At 38.1% G+C, this 17825-nt stretch overlaps 1 protein-coding gene across 12 annotated transcripts in view; it reads left to right on the forward strand.

Annotated features, from left to right (window-relative positions):
• Window positions 1–1851: 1851 nt before the first annotated feature.
• The window catches only part of tenm4 (teneurin transmembrane protein 4), a 216552-nt gene continuing 200578 nt past the window's right edge, over window positions 1852–17825 (forward strand). For all 12 annotated transcript variants that reach the window (XM_057350986.1, XM_057350982.1, XM_057350985.1 and 9 more), the window contains exon 1: window positions 1852–2134. The gene's annotated coding sequence lies outside the window, so the exon portion shown is untranslated. The remainder of the gene's footprint in view (window positions 2135–17825) is intronic.

Consider the following 17825-nt stretch of genomic DNA (forward strand, 5'->3'; position numbering starts at 1 on the left):
GCAAATCTCCAGTAAAAATACAACCTATTGAACTGAGATCTGGTGTGTAAAGATCTTTCAGAAATGTTCATTTTGTGTTCTGAGAAAAGTGTAATATTCCCATTCCGTTACTATTCACAGAAACGGGCCCCTCAGCCCCCTGTATGTCCTGGATCCATATGGAACCACTGATAATGAGGTTAGCCCCGTCTTCCTGTTGCCTATGTCAACCAAGGGTTTCTAAATCCCACGCAGACGCGATAACAATCCCAACTTGGCCCGGCAGTTTTCCATATGAAAGAATATTTAACTTTTCACTCACCCATTCACAGGCAGGGAGCAGTACGAAGCCTCATAAGCTTGGCCTGAGATTAGCTTTCAGAGGGTAATGCAGTGAATTGAACCCCACACACACCACCTCCTGGCCTCTCTCTTGTTCTCAGGGCAACCAAACATACTTGGAGGGATAGGGACCCTTGACCATTCTTTTAACCTCGCAGAGAAGCTGTGTGGAAAAGAAGACTTTTCATATAGCTTTGGATTTGGAAGCAGGATTTAAACGACTTGGCCTAACAAAGGATTTGTGAGAGAAAAACACAAGCGCTGTGTTCTGTATTAACCTACATATTTCTGATGTCAAAGGTTTGGCTAGAAGTTGTTGCAAAAATGAGATTTCCTTCTTAAACTCAATTGGATGTTGTTTGAAGTAGACTTTAAAAAGCGTTTCGGAGATCTGTATATTAATCAGAGCTACTTCTGTGTTTAGGCAAATCCAGAGTTATGGACGTGACATTTTCGGTCGAAACTTGAAATATAAATTCTCAGAGAATGTATTTATTACCAATATGTTGATCCATCTGTTTTTATTGAAACCCCTGATGGAGACATTTTTCCAGACATTAGAAAAATATGAGTCTATTGCACGAGTTTTGTATTTTAAAAGTGGGGAACATTTTTGTGCTGCGGATGTGACAAAAATGGACATGTTTTTAAGAGAAGACTTTTTTTTAGGATTTCTGTGAATAAAAAATTACAAACCACAAGCAGCAACTCAACAAATGGAGAAGAAATGGCTCTTCACAAAACAAAGTTTTATTTTAATTTTCATGTACCCATTTATGAGGAATATGAACCGTTATGGATGTGACAAATGGAAAACTAAAAGTGCTTTGAAAACTTTAAGGGAGACTTCACGTGTGTATTTAAACCACCAAATATGAACATTCGTGAACTATTCTAACTAATTAAGTCATTTCAGTTTTTCCATTTATGTTTATCTAGCATCAACAAAAGGTGAGATGTTTTTAAGGCAAAATGTTTTAAAAGCATCTAAAAACATAGGCTAAATGTAAAAAATATTCACATTGCCATGTTTTGTGGGACATTGAACAACGGTAATGGCACTTTTTGGGGGTATTTTTGAAGTACCCTATGGCACCATGTACATAAATAATAAAAACATTCAATAATTTAGAGCGAGTGTGCATAGGCTATAAACCATTTGATGCCAGTATTTTGTTGTCTTTCCACAGATGCATTTCTTTTACGTAATAGTTAATAATAATTAATGAGCCTACACCTATAATTTGAAATTCATATTAATATGTTTTAAATCGTGATATTTTGTTTTTATTGCTTAATCATATTGCTTTGTCTCATGTGACGTGTGTCCTGGTGCTGTGCCTATAACAAACTAATGCAATCGTGTTGTCGTTTTTGTTTATCCCGCTTATTTTCGTTTCTCTGTAAATGTATTAAAACCACTCTGTGGTGGTAGTAGTGGCCCCGGGCTCGCTTTCCACTAGCGCCCACGACACGCACACACCCCCTCTCCCGTCTGAACACATGGTACGAGCCGAGTGTGGACTGTGGAAGCCGCTTGTCATTCCTCGGCGTTCCCGCTGCACACGGATTCAGCACTACAGGACGCGGCGTTACTCGCCCTCCGGCTCTCTGCAGCAAAACATACGACTCGCTATCTCTCCGTGAAATGCTGGACATTTATCCTGCTTGTAATTTTCTAAACGGGAGATGATGTTGATGAGACACCGATATTAAGAGCACAACACCTTCCTTAGACTGCGCTGGTTACTGTTTAAAGGGAAGCGCTTGCAACCTCCGATACGCTGGATAGACGCCTTCTTTTCCAGATATGGTGAGCCGCTTATTTTCTATGGGAAAAGTGCGTGTTGTTGCAAAAACAGCTGGACCGTAATGCGGTACAGAGCGATGTTGTGTTCGGTTTGGGCTGTGCGCGAGGATGCTTTATACCGCGAAACCTCTTCTTTTATTTATTATGGAGCGTCTTGTAAACTTGCGCTATGGAGCGACCGAGCAAACTAAAGCGGGCTTGGCTGCACTCTTATTACCATATAAAACCATTAATTATTGCTTATGGTTAAATGATTAATATGGCTATGTGTCTTGTAAACGACACTGGCTTTCTCTAATCTGGCAAATGGAAGTTTATCCGCATTAATTGATGGATTTTGTGTTTTTTTTCTGCATTTGTATCAACATGAAACGCGTGTTAACGGGCCGAGGTGTACCTGCTTACCGCCGCATGTTTCAATATACGATCATTCAGCGGGATGCAAGGGGGATGCGTGACTACAGCTAAAGGATTTAGAGAAGATGGTGTTTCACTTTCTCAGATTGTACTTTTTACGGTCGTTTCATACGGTTTTATCTGCATTTGGGCTAACGCAGCAGATATTCAGCGTTCTCACGTTCATCCAGTGAAACAAATGGGCTTTTACAGTCTTTCAATTATACACTCCTAACACCCTCCAAACATTTCGGGTGTGAGAGTTTGTTGTAAGTGCGTTGTGTGCATTTACTGCTCACTGTCGTGTTGTATTTTGGGGGGAAGATTCAACAGATTTGCACTCACTGTTGATAGAATTCGTAAAATAGCCTATTGCTGTAGTTGTTGGTTTGTTTCATTGTTACTTTTCAACGAAACATTCTACATGGGTCACTGTGATCTCAACATTTGTAGTTATTGAATGTCAGGCATCTTAAAACAAGGCAAAACTAGAATCAGAAATCGAAGGGCCTTTACAGTATGTTTAGATTATGTTTAGCATATTAAAGTATTTGTTTGAGGACAGCAAAATGAATTAAATAGAAGTAAAATGTCTTTATTCGAGAGCACACATGCACAGATTATAGAACAGCATGTTTTAAATGTTCATTTAAGGGTAATTGATGTGTAATGTTATGCAATTACAGCTATCCAATGGTTCCCTAATGCCCATTGTATTACATAACAAGAACACTTTTCAAGTTCAAAATTAAGATTTTTTTTGTCTGGCAGAACATGCCCATAGTTAATGTGATTGGACTACATTCTGTGGTTGCTTGACTTATACAACCAGAAAAAAACGACTCTACGATTCGCATGGGTTGATATTTTGCTCAAAATTAAAGGTTAAACGAATTACAAATGGCTCAGAAAAGTGAAGTCAGTTGTGAGAAAGGGCTTAGTCATCGTTGGTTTGCAGTTGGTGTAGTATAATGACACGCTTACATTTTCACAAATACTTTTAAGGGTCATTGTACATTGTATCTGCCTTTACAGAGAAATCTAAACTTTCCGAAAATCAATGACTTTTGCATAAATGCACATATTGATTTAACTTTATAAATAAAAGTGCTTTAGCGTTGTGATATGAGTTTTTTTATACACCAGCTGAAGGTAACAATATCGTACAGTGATTTTGTAGTTATGCATCAATGGGGATAAATCAGGCAGACTTTAAGTTCTCTGGTGTGGTGCGGAGTCTCGTGCAGTGCTGCTAAATAAGTCTGAAGTTGATGGGTCTCCATGGGTTTGACCTTTTGAGGACAGCCTTGTGTTCTCCTGGTTGTTGTATAGTTGAAGATGATTAGGACCCTGAGATGGCCACCACAAGAGATTTCCATTAAAAGAACAAGTCTTCCTTTGTTCGCCCTCGTACACTTTTTAGGCTAATTTCGTTTCCCTTTTATCTTCTACTAATCAATTCTTATTTTGCATTTTCCCTTCACTTTTAAATGTGAAATATATTACAATGGACTAACGTGTGTTGTTTTTAAAATATCGTAAAAATTGACTAATGTTGAGCTAAAGTTTAGTGTGTAGATATTTAAAACTGATATATTGCAATCTTTTACTCTCTTGTTTCTCTTTCATCTGCATTGGACGTTGGTGTTTTATATTCTCGGCACGCTCTGAGTTTGGATTTTGGTTGAATAGAATTAGACCGTGTGTTCGCTTAATACTACAGCCTGCCATTCTCTGAAAAGTGGTCAGACGCATGTTTTTCACAAATATTTATGTAAAATAATGATATTAATGGAACTTGTTGATTCTTTATAGTGTTTGAGGTAAAATATTGCAATGCCTAAATCCATTTGAGTTAGTATATGGAGAGGGGGTATTTAGCCAACTTAGACGTCTTACAAAAGCTTACACAATTTATATTATTCAAAAAATTTGCCAAAAAGCCTTTTTTAGTTGATCTAAAGCTTTTCCCAGGGGGTTTTGGTTTCATTTCATAAATTCATAAATAAATACAGTTGTTTGAAGCCGTCTGAAGAACCACAACCAGATGAAACAATGATGGAAACAAACCAATGAATTGCTCATGCTCCCCAGTGAATCTTCCGGTAAGGATATGGAGTCTCTCATGTAATAAGGCTTCATAGTCGAGCTGCTGGGAATGTAGACTTCAGTGGAAGGTGGACAGACGGTGTGTGGTGAAGTGTTGCTCATTGTTCCTCTGTTGCACCTTACTTCTTATTAAGGAGCTCCGGAATTGCACCCCTGCCAAGACTCTTTATCCCTGCAGTGCTCCTCTCATCTGATCTCTGTCTTCAGAAGCCTCTTGTGCAGTGGAGAGATTTTTCCTGCTCGGCCGCTGCTTCGAAATATAATGCGATACACCATTAGTGCAAAAGAAAAGTTGGACCTCTTTTTGTGCCCTTGTGTCAGGTCCACGTGGTTTAGTAAGTCAGTTTGTCTTAGAGATGATTTTTAAAGTTACAAATTTTCCTTCTATCTCCGTTTAATATGCAGGGATAGATGTGAGTAAACCATCTGTGGGTTGGTTTTTATTAAAGGTAAACATCCGTGGCGCTGTGAAAACGTTGCTCTGTTTTGTTGATAATCCCAAATAACAACATTGGCACACCAATGAAGGGGTTCTTTTTGTCTGACCAATGGGAGACAAGGGGAGTGTTTGGGCAAGCATTGTTTTTGCAATTCCTTTTGGTAGTGGTACAGAAATTACACGTCACCTTCAGGATAGTTCACCCAAAAATGTGTTTTATAGTTTTCAAGAATGCAAAAAACAACATTGGCCCCCCTTGACTTCCATTGTATTGGCACAAAACTACTGGGACATTCTTCAAAATATTTTCCTTTGTGTTCCACAGAAGAAATAGTCATATATAGGTTTACAACCACATGCGGGTGAGTAAATGATGATATTTTTTTTATTTTTGGGTGAACTATCACTTTAATTTCTACAGATATCACAGCTTTTGACAGTTAGTTAACTTTACAGTCATACGCATCAGCAAGTTCAGGCAGTGTGGCTGCTCTGCACCATTAGAGAGGTTTATAAAAACATTAAAAGAATACAAATCTAGGACCGATGGTGTAATACCGTGTGATGGAGAAATATGTCAGCTGGTAGAGATAAGACTATCAGTGAACTGCTTTGCGTTGTACACTACACACAGTGAGTGAAATGAATACATGAGATTTTTTTCTCATTCAATCGTATTTTAGTGTTTATCTGTAGTGTCTATATTGTCAGACTTATTTTCTCGCAACTCAAGTTTCGAAAGTAAATTGTATTAGATCAAATTATAAATAACTTTCATTTATGTTATTTGTAATATACATTAGGTTTTAAAACGTGCATATTTAATTATATTGGCTTGTTTAAGCTTATATCCTGACCAACTTATTTTGCTATCAACAAAACGCTATGTTGTAGGATAATGTTTACTGTGATGTAAAATTACTCAACTATAAAGTAAATTTGAGAAACCGTGTGGAAGTAGCCTATTGTTTCCATAAGTTCATGCTAAATTCATTGCTGATTAGTAAAGCACATTTTTGTTGTTGTTTTGTGTTGGTGGATATGAAAGTGTATACATGCGCAACCAAATCAATGAACTGCATTATTGCCGTGACCTACTGGGTGCTCAATTCATTTGAGGTCAATGGGAAAGTTGTGTGACCCCCCCTGACTCTTTTGCTGCTAATACAATTAGGGTTTTATTGTGTGTCAGTTTATAGTGCTGTAAATACCCCCCTCCCTCATTATGCATGTGTTTTCACCAAGATTAAAAGCAACGAATTACACCCAAACCATAAAATACAATTTGTCCGATCGGCCAGTTTGTGCAAAAAATAAATGCTTAGAATTGTGATAATTCAGTTTCTCCTGCTGGATTTTGTGTTTGCTGCTGATTGCATTGGACGGCATGTTTGTTTGTTTGCCTAGTTATGTGTGAATAGCACAGCGGAAACCCTTTGACGAATGGTAGGTGCTTAATTTTTTTGTACAAATGCATTATATTGGATATATATATATATATATGAATGTAGAGACTGCATAGATTTTAGAAGTTTAAACTGCAAAAATTAAGAAGTGCAAAAGTTCTCCGATGAACATGCATTGGATTGCATGTAAAATGCAATCTATTCCTTTTTTTCCTCAAATTGTAAGGATAATTGCCTGATAATTTAACACTTTCTCCAAAATCCTGTGAATACAAACAGCTTATAATGTGACATCCTTAATTAGCACTCAAAATGTCCTACGTTTCACAATACTTCATTCAAAACAACACATCGTGTTTGTTTAAACAGCGTTGCGTGTTGACAGAAAGAGTAAATCCTACTGTACGTAAAGCTCATTGTCACAATCGCTTGTTTTGGGAGGATTCCGCTAATTTGCGTACGCTCAAACGACTCGCTTTGTCCCTCTCAGACAGCATATAAATCATTGTCACTCGATACAGTTCACGCATTAGCCCTGCTTCACGAACGCGTTCACCTTCTCAACATGAGCGCTATTAATGTGATGATGAGTGCATAGGGTGCGGGGAGGGGGTGTGTTTGTTTGCCCGGAGCATTATGTTTAGTTGAAGCTGCGGTCTGTCATGCTGTGATTTATCGCACGTACGGCTAATGGCAGCCTGTCGAGATGACAACATTTTATTGGACTTGAAATTTGGAATAGGGGGAAAAATACTGTAGCTCTCTTCATTTCCAAAATCACTCAACGGTGACTGGTCAACCGTGCCGTCGCAAGTTGCTGAATGAGGGAATTCGCTCTCTCTCTTTTTCTATAGCGAAATTTGGTTAATTCTCACTGAAGGAGAAGCATTCTCGGTACGGCCACGCAGCTGTCGGGGCTTTGCGGCGTCGCCTTTTAAACACGAACTGTAGCTCGTGTTTTTATGAAATGTGAATCTGGCTTTTTTCACCGAATGTTTTTTTTTTTCACACAGTTGGAGGAAAGAAAAGCTTTTTCTTCACTCCAGTGAGCCCGGACATTGTGTATTCTAAAAGTGGGTTCAGGGACAACAGCTGCCACATTTACATTCAAATGACTTTCAAGATATCCTGCTTCATAATCTGGGCACCTTTTCCCGTGCAATTTCAGCAGGTACACTCCCCCGATCTGGCATTCCGAGCGCCTAGCTATTTTACGCAAATAATGAAATCATTTATACCGCAATTCCGTATTTTGAAAAGGAGCATTTCTTTTCGAAGGATTTCATTTTCCCCAGCGGATGAGGGAGGCAACGTTATCTTGTCAGCTCATAGTCAAGAATAGTCACAGGTGTGATCTCCGTAATGTCCCATTTGTTTCTCCAAGACAGAATTGCAATTTCAGTACATGGAGAACAAATGGAGACTTTTAGTTTAGTCTTCTACGTCTCGGATTTGTCTTTCATAGAACAGTGATCTTTCAAAAGACATCTCAAACATTTCTCATCATATTCTTTCAATATCAATTTATCATAGCTATTACTTTATAGCAATGATTTCTCAACATTTGTCTCATTTGTGTCTTTTTTATTAAGGCTAGGAATTTTAACTAGAAAATCTAAGACATAGTTGATGCATAAAAGAAACTGAAAACTCAATTAAGTCTCAATAGCTATGAAAGCGAGACCTCTGAGTTGTACTCTGGGAATGAGGCGAGTTGTGTATTTGTTCTCATTGCTGATTACCGATCACTGGGATTTTGAAAAATAGCATTTGAAATCATTAAACAAATGATGAGCCCGATTCGGTTGACATGCGAAAGAAATGGCGCCTTTGAATCTCGGGTAATTAATCAATTACTGGCTATTTGCCGTTAGCAGCGGTGCAATGCCAAAGTGAGGTCAGATTGGAGGTTTCTTCATTTATCCTTGTACTCCGGCATTGTCTGTTTTGCTCCAGCATTCTAATGCACCTCATGGCCTGTAAGCGACCTTATTACTCATCGCAGGAAAGAAACGGATTCACATGGTTGTGTTTAATACCAACTGTTTTTCTTTGTTAGCCAATTGGTTGAATAGGTAGGTGATGAATGCTCTCTGTTTAGTTGTTATGATAGGAGTAAATGCTCGCCTTTTTGACCCCTGGACCTTTGTGTTGGAGCCCAAAACATCTGCGTTCACCAATCACGTGGGGTCACTGCCCCCCGTGTGGTCTCACCTCTGTGGTGGTTTAGGTACATAGCAAAGCTTAACTTTATTTTGTCATCACCTGAACAAAATGTGAAATTTGGATTTTAGTGTGTTTTAGATGGTTGTAATGGTTGCTTATTGTCCCAGGTTGGGCAAAAGATTTGGCCAATCCCAGGTCTCTATGTCTGAAGTCCCTAGTTCAGTCTTGTTAGAAGGAGGTATCGTTTGTGTAGCATAAAAGATGCCAAGTTTATTATGTTAGTATTAGGGATTTGAACAAACCTTTAATCTAAGTATTAGCGATAACAACAATGATGTTTTTCTCAGCAACCTCTTTCTATCCTATCGATTTATTTTCTCTTCTCCACAAGGCTAGCATGACGTTTCCTCTGAAAAGGATCCTTTCCCTGGTTCCTGTTAGAGAATCTCATTGGTCGTATCAGTCAGAATCTTCCCTTGATCTGCTCTTCATGAGGGGGCTTTATGTGAAAGGAGGGGGGCTTAATATGTGCACTTGAGCCACTTTCCAAACAGGATGGAGGTTCATGTTACCTTTCTCCTAGTGAGTAAAACAGTACACCCATTGTGTCCCGCATTTCACGGTACACATGTAACAATTTCTATGATGACTCTCATAAGTCACTGAAAGCTAATCGCCGTCTACTTGAATGAGACTCGGATTTCAGCTTTTGTCGCCGGTGTTTAATTTACGGTCACAAACTTGAACTGCCCTTATATTTCCGTTCGGGTGTCGGGAATCGCACCTCCGAGAAGCGGGCGTCTGTCTGAAGTATGTTGGTCATAGATCTTGGAAGGTGTTTTTGTAAGGCGTAACAGAAAAGGAGTTACTGCTTTTGTGTTGTAATGACTTTTACGTGCATTTGGCAATTACTAAAACTCGTCTGCAGGACTTATAAAGGAAATGCAGGAGCTGTTATAAGATCGTTGAGGTTTTATAGGCTTTATAAGGCTCTTATATAAAAGCCGGTCTCTGAATCCAGACTCGGGTAATTACAATAAATGAACATTTATTGTGTTGCACTGAAAGTAGCTGATGCTTGCACTGCTTTACGCTGACATGATATGCTAGTATTGCTGAAATTTTGTTTCAAAACTCAAATATTTAGTAGGGAGATGTGGTGCAGTGGTTAGCACCTAGACTTGTTGAGCCGTTGGTGTCATGTGGGTGATGCAGGTTCAAGTCCAGTTTATCGTGCTTTCCAATCCCATTCCTCTTGCAGTTTTTTGTTGTTGTTCTCTATTATGTCTGTAAAGTAGAAATATATCTATTGGAACTGTGACCTTGTGTTCGGTGCGCATTGAGAAATCAGAAAGTTAATATTAAATATTGCCTGCTGTTCATGTTATGCATAATCTGTATATTCTTTTTTGATAGTCTGGTGCAATAAAATGTTATAGATATTTAACGGTCCAATGTGTATTTTTTGGAGGATCTATTGACAGAAATGCAATATAATATACATAACTATGTCTGTGTGTAAAGACTTATACATACTATACATGACGAAGCGTTTTGTTTTTATTACCTTAGAATTTGCTATTTCTAAGGTAATGAATTTCAGCACCATGTTGTTGAGCTACAGTAGCCCTAAACGGACAAACAGCTCTACAGAGTGCGATTCATAAATACATTATCTCCTGGCAAGAAGCAAAAACGGGATGACATCTCAGTCCTGTGTCAGCCACCTTTGTGTTTCGAAAGAGAGGGGTGGAGTAAGCCGTTGGTTGCAATTCACAACCTTGCCGCTAGATGCCGCAAAATTTTATACACTTAAGGTGTTTATTTATTTAGGTCCTGCACAGTCTGCAAATTTATCTGTAAAATGTTCAGCTACATACACTTGCAGAAAGACGGCGTTGGGCACATGTCCCTAATATCTATAAACATCGAGAGGCTGTGAATAAAGCAATGCCTTTCTCCTGATCAAGGATTTCAGTCCACGGTGTATCATCAAACAAAGAAGCGCACATTTCGTGTTTGTTATGCTCCGCTATTGACTCATTGAACTCTAGTGGCCATGCTGCAACCTCAGCTCTAGAGAACAGTAATATAAAAGCAGTGACTAAGCCCGGGCCGCTGACGAAACTCGCTCCATCCTGTGGCATATCTGCCGCCTCCTTCAAAAAAAAAAGACTCCAGGGATGAGTATGTATGCGAGTGAGAGGAAGAGAGAGAGAGCGTGTGTGTGTGTGTGTGTGAGAGAGAGACAAATAAGAGGCTTTGGAAAGAGAGAACAAAGCGAGGCGTAAATAATAAGATGTCCTTATGCTGGTTACATTACACAGGGAGTTTTTCCTGACAGCCTTCACATCTTTCACCGCTATCAGACTAACACAGTGGCGCCCACATTTTCTGCATGTATGGGTTCCTCTCTTCAGATTCGACTCCCTGGTGGCGTTTCATCATGTGGCACATAATCTTATGCAAGATGGTGAAATGGCAGTTAATTTGCAGGTAATTAGACCCTGGTGATTTGCCATTGAAAGGACAGCAGAAATGAAGGCTGTGTTTAAATGTCATGGAGGCTGTGGCACTCATTATGTTAGGAATGTTTTCATTGGAATAACTGCTACGTAATGTTCTGAGTCATTAACCGCTGAAAGTCACGTAATGTTACTTTAGATATATTACATTAGACGTAAAGGCATTTCTGGACGGTTAAACAGCAGATTTTCATTGATGCACTGTGCTTTACATTGAAACCTAAGGGAGGCAAGTAAAAAAATACCTTTACAGGGTTTTTCCTGCATAGAGAAATTGGAGGCGGCCGCCTCCGTCAAATGTCGTGCCGCCTCAGGCTCTTGCCAAAATTATGTTGCGAGTCTTTACAAGAAATGCTGCGTGCATTTAACAGACTGTCATTTGTAACTGCAGTTGCGACATTGCGCCACAGTGGAGGCGCTGTTTCGTTATCAGCACACTGAGGCACTAAAAAGAGTTGCAGAACAAGAGCCAGCCTGTGTTTCACGGCTGTTTGTTTTGCATCTAAGTACGTTTAATTTCTTGAAATGTATTAAATTAACATGATGTACATCATTGTAATGTCTTTAGCTGTGCAGTTGGATCGTTGTATCAGCGTATATTGTACACAGCGAGTTCGCCAGTATGAACGCACATTGCGTTCAGAACGACTCGCACACGAATGACTCATTTGAACCGATTCATTTAAACTATTGAACTTTTCAGTCACTAGCGAATATAAGAGATCATTAAATCATTTAAAGTGAACCACAGAGAATGCAAAATGTGAATGAGCTTTGCTCATTTAGAAAGACTGGTTAATTCAGTTGGCTATTGTGAGCTGAAAAGTTATTTGAAATGATAAAAAAGCTTTATTTGATTAAAAAAACATTTCTGTTTGGTTGAAATAAAAGTAATGTTTTATATAACTTAATAATTGTCATTTTTATCTAATTTTGTTAGAACTTTTAATGTCAAACTCAAAGTCACTTTGGTTAAGCCACTTAAAGGTACGGTAGGCCTACATGTGTGTGTGTGTGTGTGTGTGTGTACAAGATCAGGATGGCACCACCTCCGCCTCATTTTGAGCCAGGAAAAACCCTGCTTTTCGTTGTGCTCTGGTGGCTCACCTTTGCGTTAAAAGGAATAGTTTACCCAAATATGAAAATGATCTCTATTTACTTGCCCTCACACCATCACAGATGTACGGTATATGGCCCATTTCTTAAGCTAAACTCAAATAAATTATTTTATATTAAAATGCCTTAAAGGGACAGTTCATTTTCAATGAAAAAAAAGGGACAGTTTCAGTTGCAATGAAAATTCTTTCATCATTTACTTACCCTCTTGTTGTTCCAAACCTACATTTCTTTGTTCGGTTGAACACAAATAAAGATATTTGGAAGAATGTCAACAATCGACAATTCTGAGGCACCATTGAATACCATAGTAGGAAACATTTTTGTGTATTTTTTTGTTCTGTTGAACACAGAAGAAGATTTTTTGAGGAATTTTAGAAAGCAAACAGTTCTGGGGCACCATTGACTGTCATTTTAATTTGTCCCAATATGGTAGTCAATGGTGCCTCAGAACTGTCGGTTGCTAACATTCTTCCAAAAATCTTTCGCTGTGTTCATCAGAACTAAGAATATTTTACAGATTTGGAACAACTCGAGGGTGAGTAAATGATGACAGAATTTTCATTTTTGGGTGAACTATCCTTTAGTGTTATTTTTATACAGTACTCAAAATAGTAGAACTCCATAAAGCACATACCAGTTATTTAAGTAATATCTCCTGTGGGCTAATGTCTGAATTGAAGATATACATTAGAGGAAACAAACGTTAAGAAGAGGACCGAGCGCTTCTTTTAAATATGGCAGCGTGTTGATAATTTCAAATCTCATTGGTTCTTGCGTGTCAAAAGAATCAATGAGAATTTAAGAGAATTATTAGAAGATTTTCACATTTTGGTGAACTATAAAGGATGAGCCCAGAATGGCCAGGACACTCCCACAAACTGCTATTGGTTGAGGTAATGGATCGGTATCTGTATTACTCACTATTGTCTCTGCATATAAAGCTGGGATAGATGTTAACGTCAAAATATATACACTTACCTTTAAGACCTTTTCTCAGCAAGTATATTTTCCTACATGAACCCCCGTTTTTTGGTGTTAGCGCACTTTATGCATTTTTGACAGTCACATCAGACTAGTGCAAACACGCTTTTACAGGATAAAACGTTATTATTTTTGTCACTGTCCTGCTGCTCAATAGACAAACATCACTACCATGAAATAGGCTCTTTCTATACCGCTTTTATTATATTACGTTATTTTTATTTTAGGAACGCATTTAGAGCGCTCTCCCACTGTGAAAATGCACCTTTCTGCTTTATTTTAGTCTGCAAAGCACACTCAATCGATTCTTCAGCTCGCAGTGTTTTCTAAATATGTTGTTCAGCACGCAACCTGAGGGAGGAAAGGCAGAGCTATGAAAGCATGAGAAATACACAGATGTTTGAATTTTGACGTCACCAACCTTTTCCTCTCTGGCCATCGACCTCAGTCAAGCGAATCAAATACGAAGCATTTATCAAAAAATAAAAGAGGGTCTTAGGGGAAAAGTAGCTGTGATTCTGTAATGAAAGACATGCTAAGCCATCTAATACAACAGCAATTACAGTCTGACAATTAAAAGGCATACTAAGGAATTTGGCCCCGGCGTATGGGCTCGGCTCTCATAAAGAGGGTGCGGTGATGCAGAAACGCTGTGCAGACACTGCAGATAATTATGGGTGGCCATTTGAGAAAATTGAATCAGCTTTGTAATTGGGAAATGAAACTGAGCAATAGGAATGAACAGACACGGCTGAAGGAATCTGATTTTAAAGATTTATATCAATCTGATATAACTTTTGTTCAGTGGGCTGAATTACCCTAAGTCGCAGGTATACGTCAAGCCTGATCGCTGTAGAGTGATTTATCACTGTCTGATTGGTCGTTAATAGCAATGACCCTTGTTCGTAAAACATGAATTTTGTGTGTTGTGCATTAATATATTTTTTCGCAATTGTAGTTTTGAATTCAATTTGACAATTTACTAGGGATGTAATGATTCACCGTGAGCCGGTTGAAAATCGGTTATAATGAGTGACGATTCAAATCTGTTGAGGCTTGAACTGAATCGCAATACATTCTTTGAACAGCAGGGGCCGCTATTTTCACTGCAAACCTAAACGTGGATGCTGATATTTCTTAAATGCAAAAAATCCAAGAAAAGCACAGACAGTATTAGTTTGTTTATATTAAAGAGACTTTTTCTATTATTAATTTGTTATAAAATCGCAGTTTACTTTTGTTATTTGAATTAAAACATTATTTTATTATGCAAAGAAACGTAAAGCATTTAAGAAATAATGCAAGGGAAGTTGTTCATTTCTAATTTGTTTCAACTCATTTTTTAAAAATAAATCGTGAGTAAATCGTGAATAAATCGCATCGTGAGATCAGAATCGTGAATCGCATCGCATCGTGAGCTGAGTGAATCGTTACATCCCTACAATTTACTCATGATTTGAGTTTCCTCGCGTTTCATGGATAAATTCTACTGTACGCGTTTTTGTTTTATTGCACATGACCCACTTTTCACACATTTCCTTTTTGTTCTGTTTTTTGATCCATAAATAACTGTGCTAAAAATAAAGGTGTGTTATAAAAGATAATATTTTACTTTGGTTTGGTCGAGTTGCACATTCTGTAAAGCGTAGACAGTGACATGTCATTTGATTGGCAGTGGCTTCGTAGATCTTAATTTGTTTGTTTATTTGTAATCGTGTCTCAGTCGTAACGCACGGCGAGAGAATATCCACAGCACTTTGTTAAGATCACTTCACTAAGACCTGAGCCGGTCAGACAGAAATATTGATCACCTCTAATTTGCTTTTAAACCCCTCTCTCTCTCTCTCTCTCTCTCTCTCTCTCTCTCTGGGTATGTTTGGCATACTACCATACACATTTTTTTTGGATACACAGTGTGCAGATTTTCTGGATGGAATAAGCGGTTGATCTGCTGTATTTGCCAAAATGTGCAGTCTAGTGGTAGTGAAATACTGTATCCCAGAATGCAATGCCCTCAATTTGACCTTGCATTTTCAGTTCATAATAAACTTGAATCAATATTAACTGTCATTTTAAACATGTCGCCTTATGACTCATTTGATTATTCTGTATACTGCAAAAATTGCATACTAGCATACTAACTTAAACATTATACGTTTCAAACGCATTACATTTTCTGCCAGGCGAAAATCAAAAGTCTGGTCTGTTAGAAATGCAACGGCATACCTCTCAACAGGCTGACGTGTCATTCAAGTTCCATGCAGAATTTTTTTTTTTTTACTAAAGGTTTTCACCATATTGATATGTCAATATTTTACAGAAGTCAATATTTGGTTATTAGTTTTTAAAGAATTTTTTGTGTTTTTAAACCATGATTTTCCATTATCAAGTCAGTGAATTGTCACATCCATAACGGTCCATATTCCTCATAAATGGGCACATGATAATTAAAATAACTTAAATAAACTGTTTAATGGTCTGTGAAAAGCGAGCTCTTTTCCTTGTGTTAGTTGTTATTTGTTCTGGTTTGTACATTTTAATTCACAGAAATCCTACAACGTATGTAGTCCCTCAAAAACAAGCATCCTTTTTTGTCACATTAATTAATTTGTTAATTTTTCTCTCTTTTAAAACAGATAACTTGTGCACAGACAGCAAAATATAAATGGATGGTTCAGTATATTGGTAATTATACATTCTCTGAGAAATTATTTTTCAAGTTTTGACTAAAAATGTCACATAACGCTGGAATTGCCCTGCTCAATCTTACTGTAAACATGAACAAAAGTTCAAAAGAAAAAACAATATGGAGTCCATCACACTTACACATTTTCTGTGTTTCTGTGTACGGTACCATGCAAACGCTTGAAAATGTTTATTTTAATAATTAAATAGTGTCAGACATGTTCAAATTAAGAAACTTTATTAGAGAATAAAGTGGAGGGAATTGGTAATTGGACTGACATGGATAGCCAGAAGGCAGAAGCTCTCTTCTCTTGGGTTTGAAAGCGAACTGGCGCCGGTTCAAGGCCGGTACGTGCGAGACCAGAAAGGTTTTCAAGGGGCAGGGCCCAGCGCTGAGAGGGACTTGTCAATATATTTTGTGAGCGTAAGGCAGCAAAGTGGAATGATAGCTCTCAAGGGTACTGCCCTTAAGCTGTTTTTCTATAAATATTAATCAGGCCCACAAGCCTGCCTGGAAGGTGGCTCAGCGCTTTTTTGGCTTGTCATTGACTGTGGCTCAACGTGACAAGATGTAGAGAGAGAGAGAGAGAGAGAGAGAGAGAGAGAGAGAGTTGACAACTCTCATTTCTGTTGTGATTTCATAATTCAAATCAGGAATGGCAGCCAAACCAACCTAAAAAGAAAAATCCATAACTGGTAGGGTGATACAATCATAAATTGATATTGAAATTCGTAAACTTTTATATTGCATCAACCCCACTTATATTCCCGTACTTGCTTACTCAGTATTGTTTTTTGGGGGATATGAATATTTTCTTTATGAAGAACTGAACATCCTGTAGTTGTTTACTGTAGGTGAATAAAAGTTCAGTCCACCACAATGAAATTCTCTGTTGGCTCCGCCCATATGTACTGCTGTAAAACTGCTGGTAATCTACGTCTTAACCAAATCTCAGGGGTATCAGCTGGGCTTGGTTAAATTAAAGATGCTTTAGAATAATTTGCAGCTGCTTTGTAAACATGCACATTCGACAGATTCATGCAGATTCCCTCATTATAACCATTATCGATTGAGGTGATAGAGGTAAAATCCCATTATTGTACTTTGAAGAAGAAACCCATAGCTAGAGGCCAAAATGTCATAGAAATGTTAAGGTGGACATTTTTGACAATGAGCAGTCACCTTGGAACCACCCAAAACAGTCATGTGACATAGCAGTGTGCTAACAATCACTCTGAACACCTTAGCATTAGCATAACCCTGGAAACCACCTAAGACCCCCCAAGTATTACTGTAGATTTTCTTTAGAATTGCAACTATTCTGTGTTTAGTTATGGGCTTTTTCTCATTTATTTTATAGACTATTTTTCAAGACATTAACAAAACAGGAAGTGCTACTTGATCAGTGCTACTTGCAAAACGGTCTATAGCAACATGATAAAGGAAAATATGATGGGAGACAAAAGTAGGCTTGGGATCAGGACACAATGCTGCCAAACCCCAACCTGCATCGCTGTGACCAGACGCACTATAACCTCAAGACATTTTCTTATTTTCAAAAGAATTTTAATAACTTTTATTAGGTTTTACATGTTTCTTATGGCAATAGTGTGGCAATTACATTCAAATAATTTCAATGAATGATTGCGTCCTAATGATACTTTCATTTTATATGGCCTTGCCCCCGTTCGCGTTTCTTCAAATTACTGCACTTGTTAGAGGAATCTATCTTTAGATCAATAACACGGAAGACAAATTACTAAGCGTCAACTTTAGCACTGTATTAAGCTCACATATCCTGCCAGAAAAATGAACTGATGTGAAAGTGGTGTCGCTAACAAGCCACGATGGTAAAGTTAGCGAAGCA

The sequence above is a fragment of the Triplophysa rosa genome, linkage group LG14 (genome assembly GCF_024868665.1).
Source record: "Triplophysa rosa linkage group LG14, Trosa_1v2, whole genome shotgun sequence".
Classification (NCBI taxonomy): Eukaryota; Metazoa; Chordata; class Actinopteri; order Cypriniformes; family Nemacheilidae; genus Triplophysa; species Triplophysa rosa.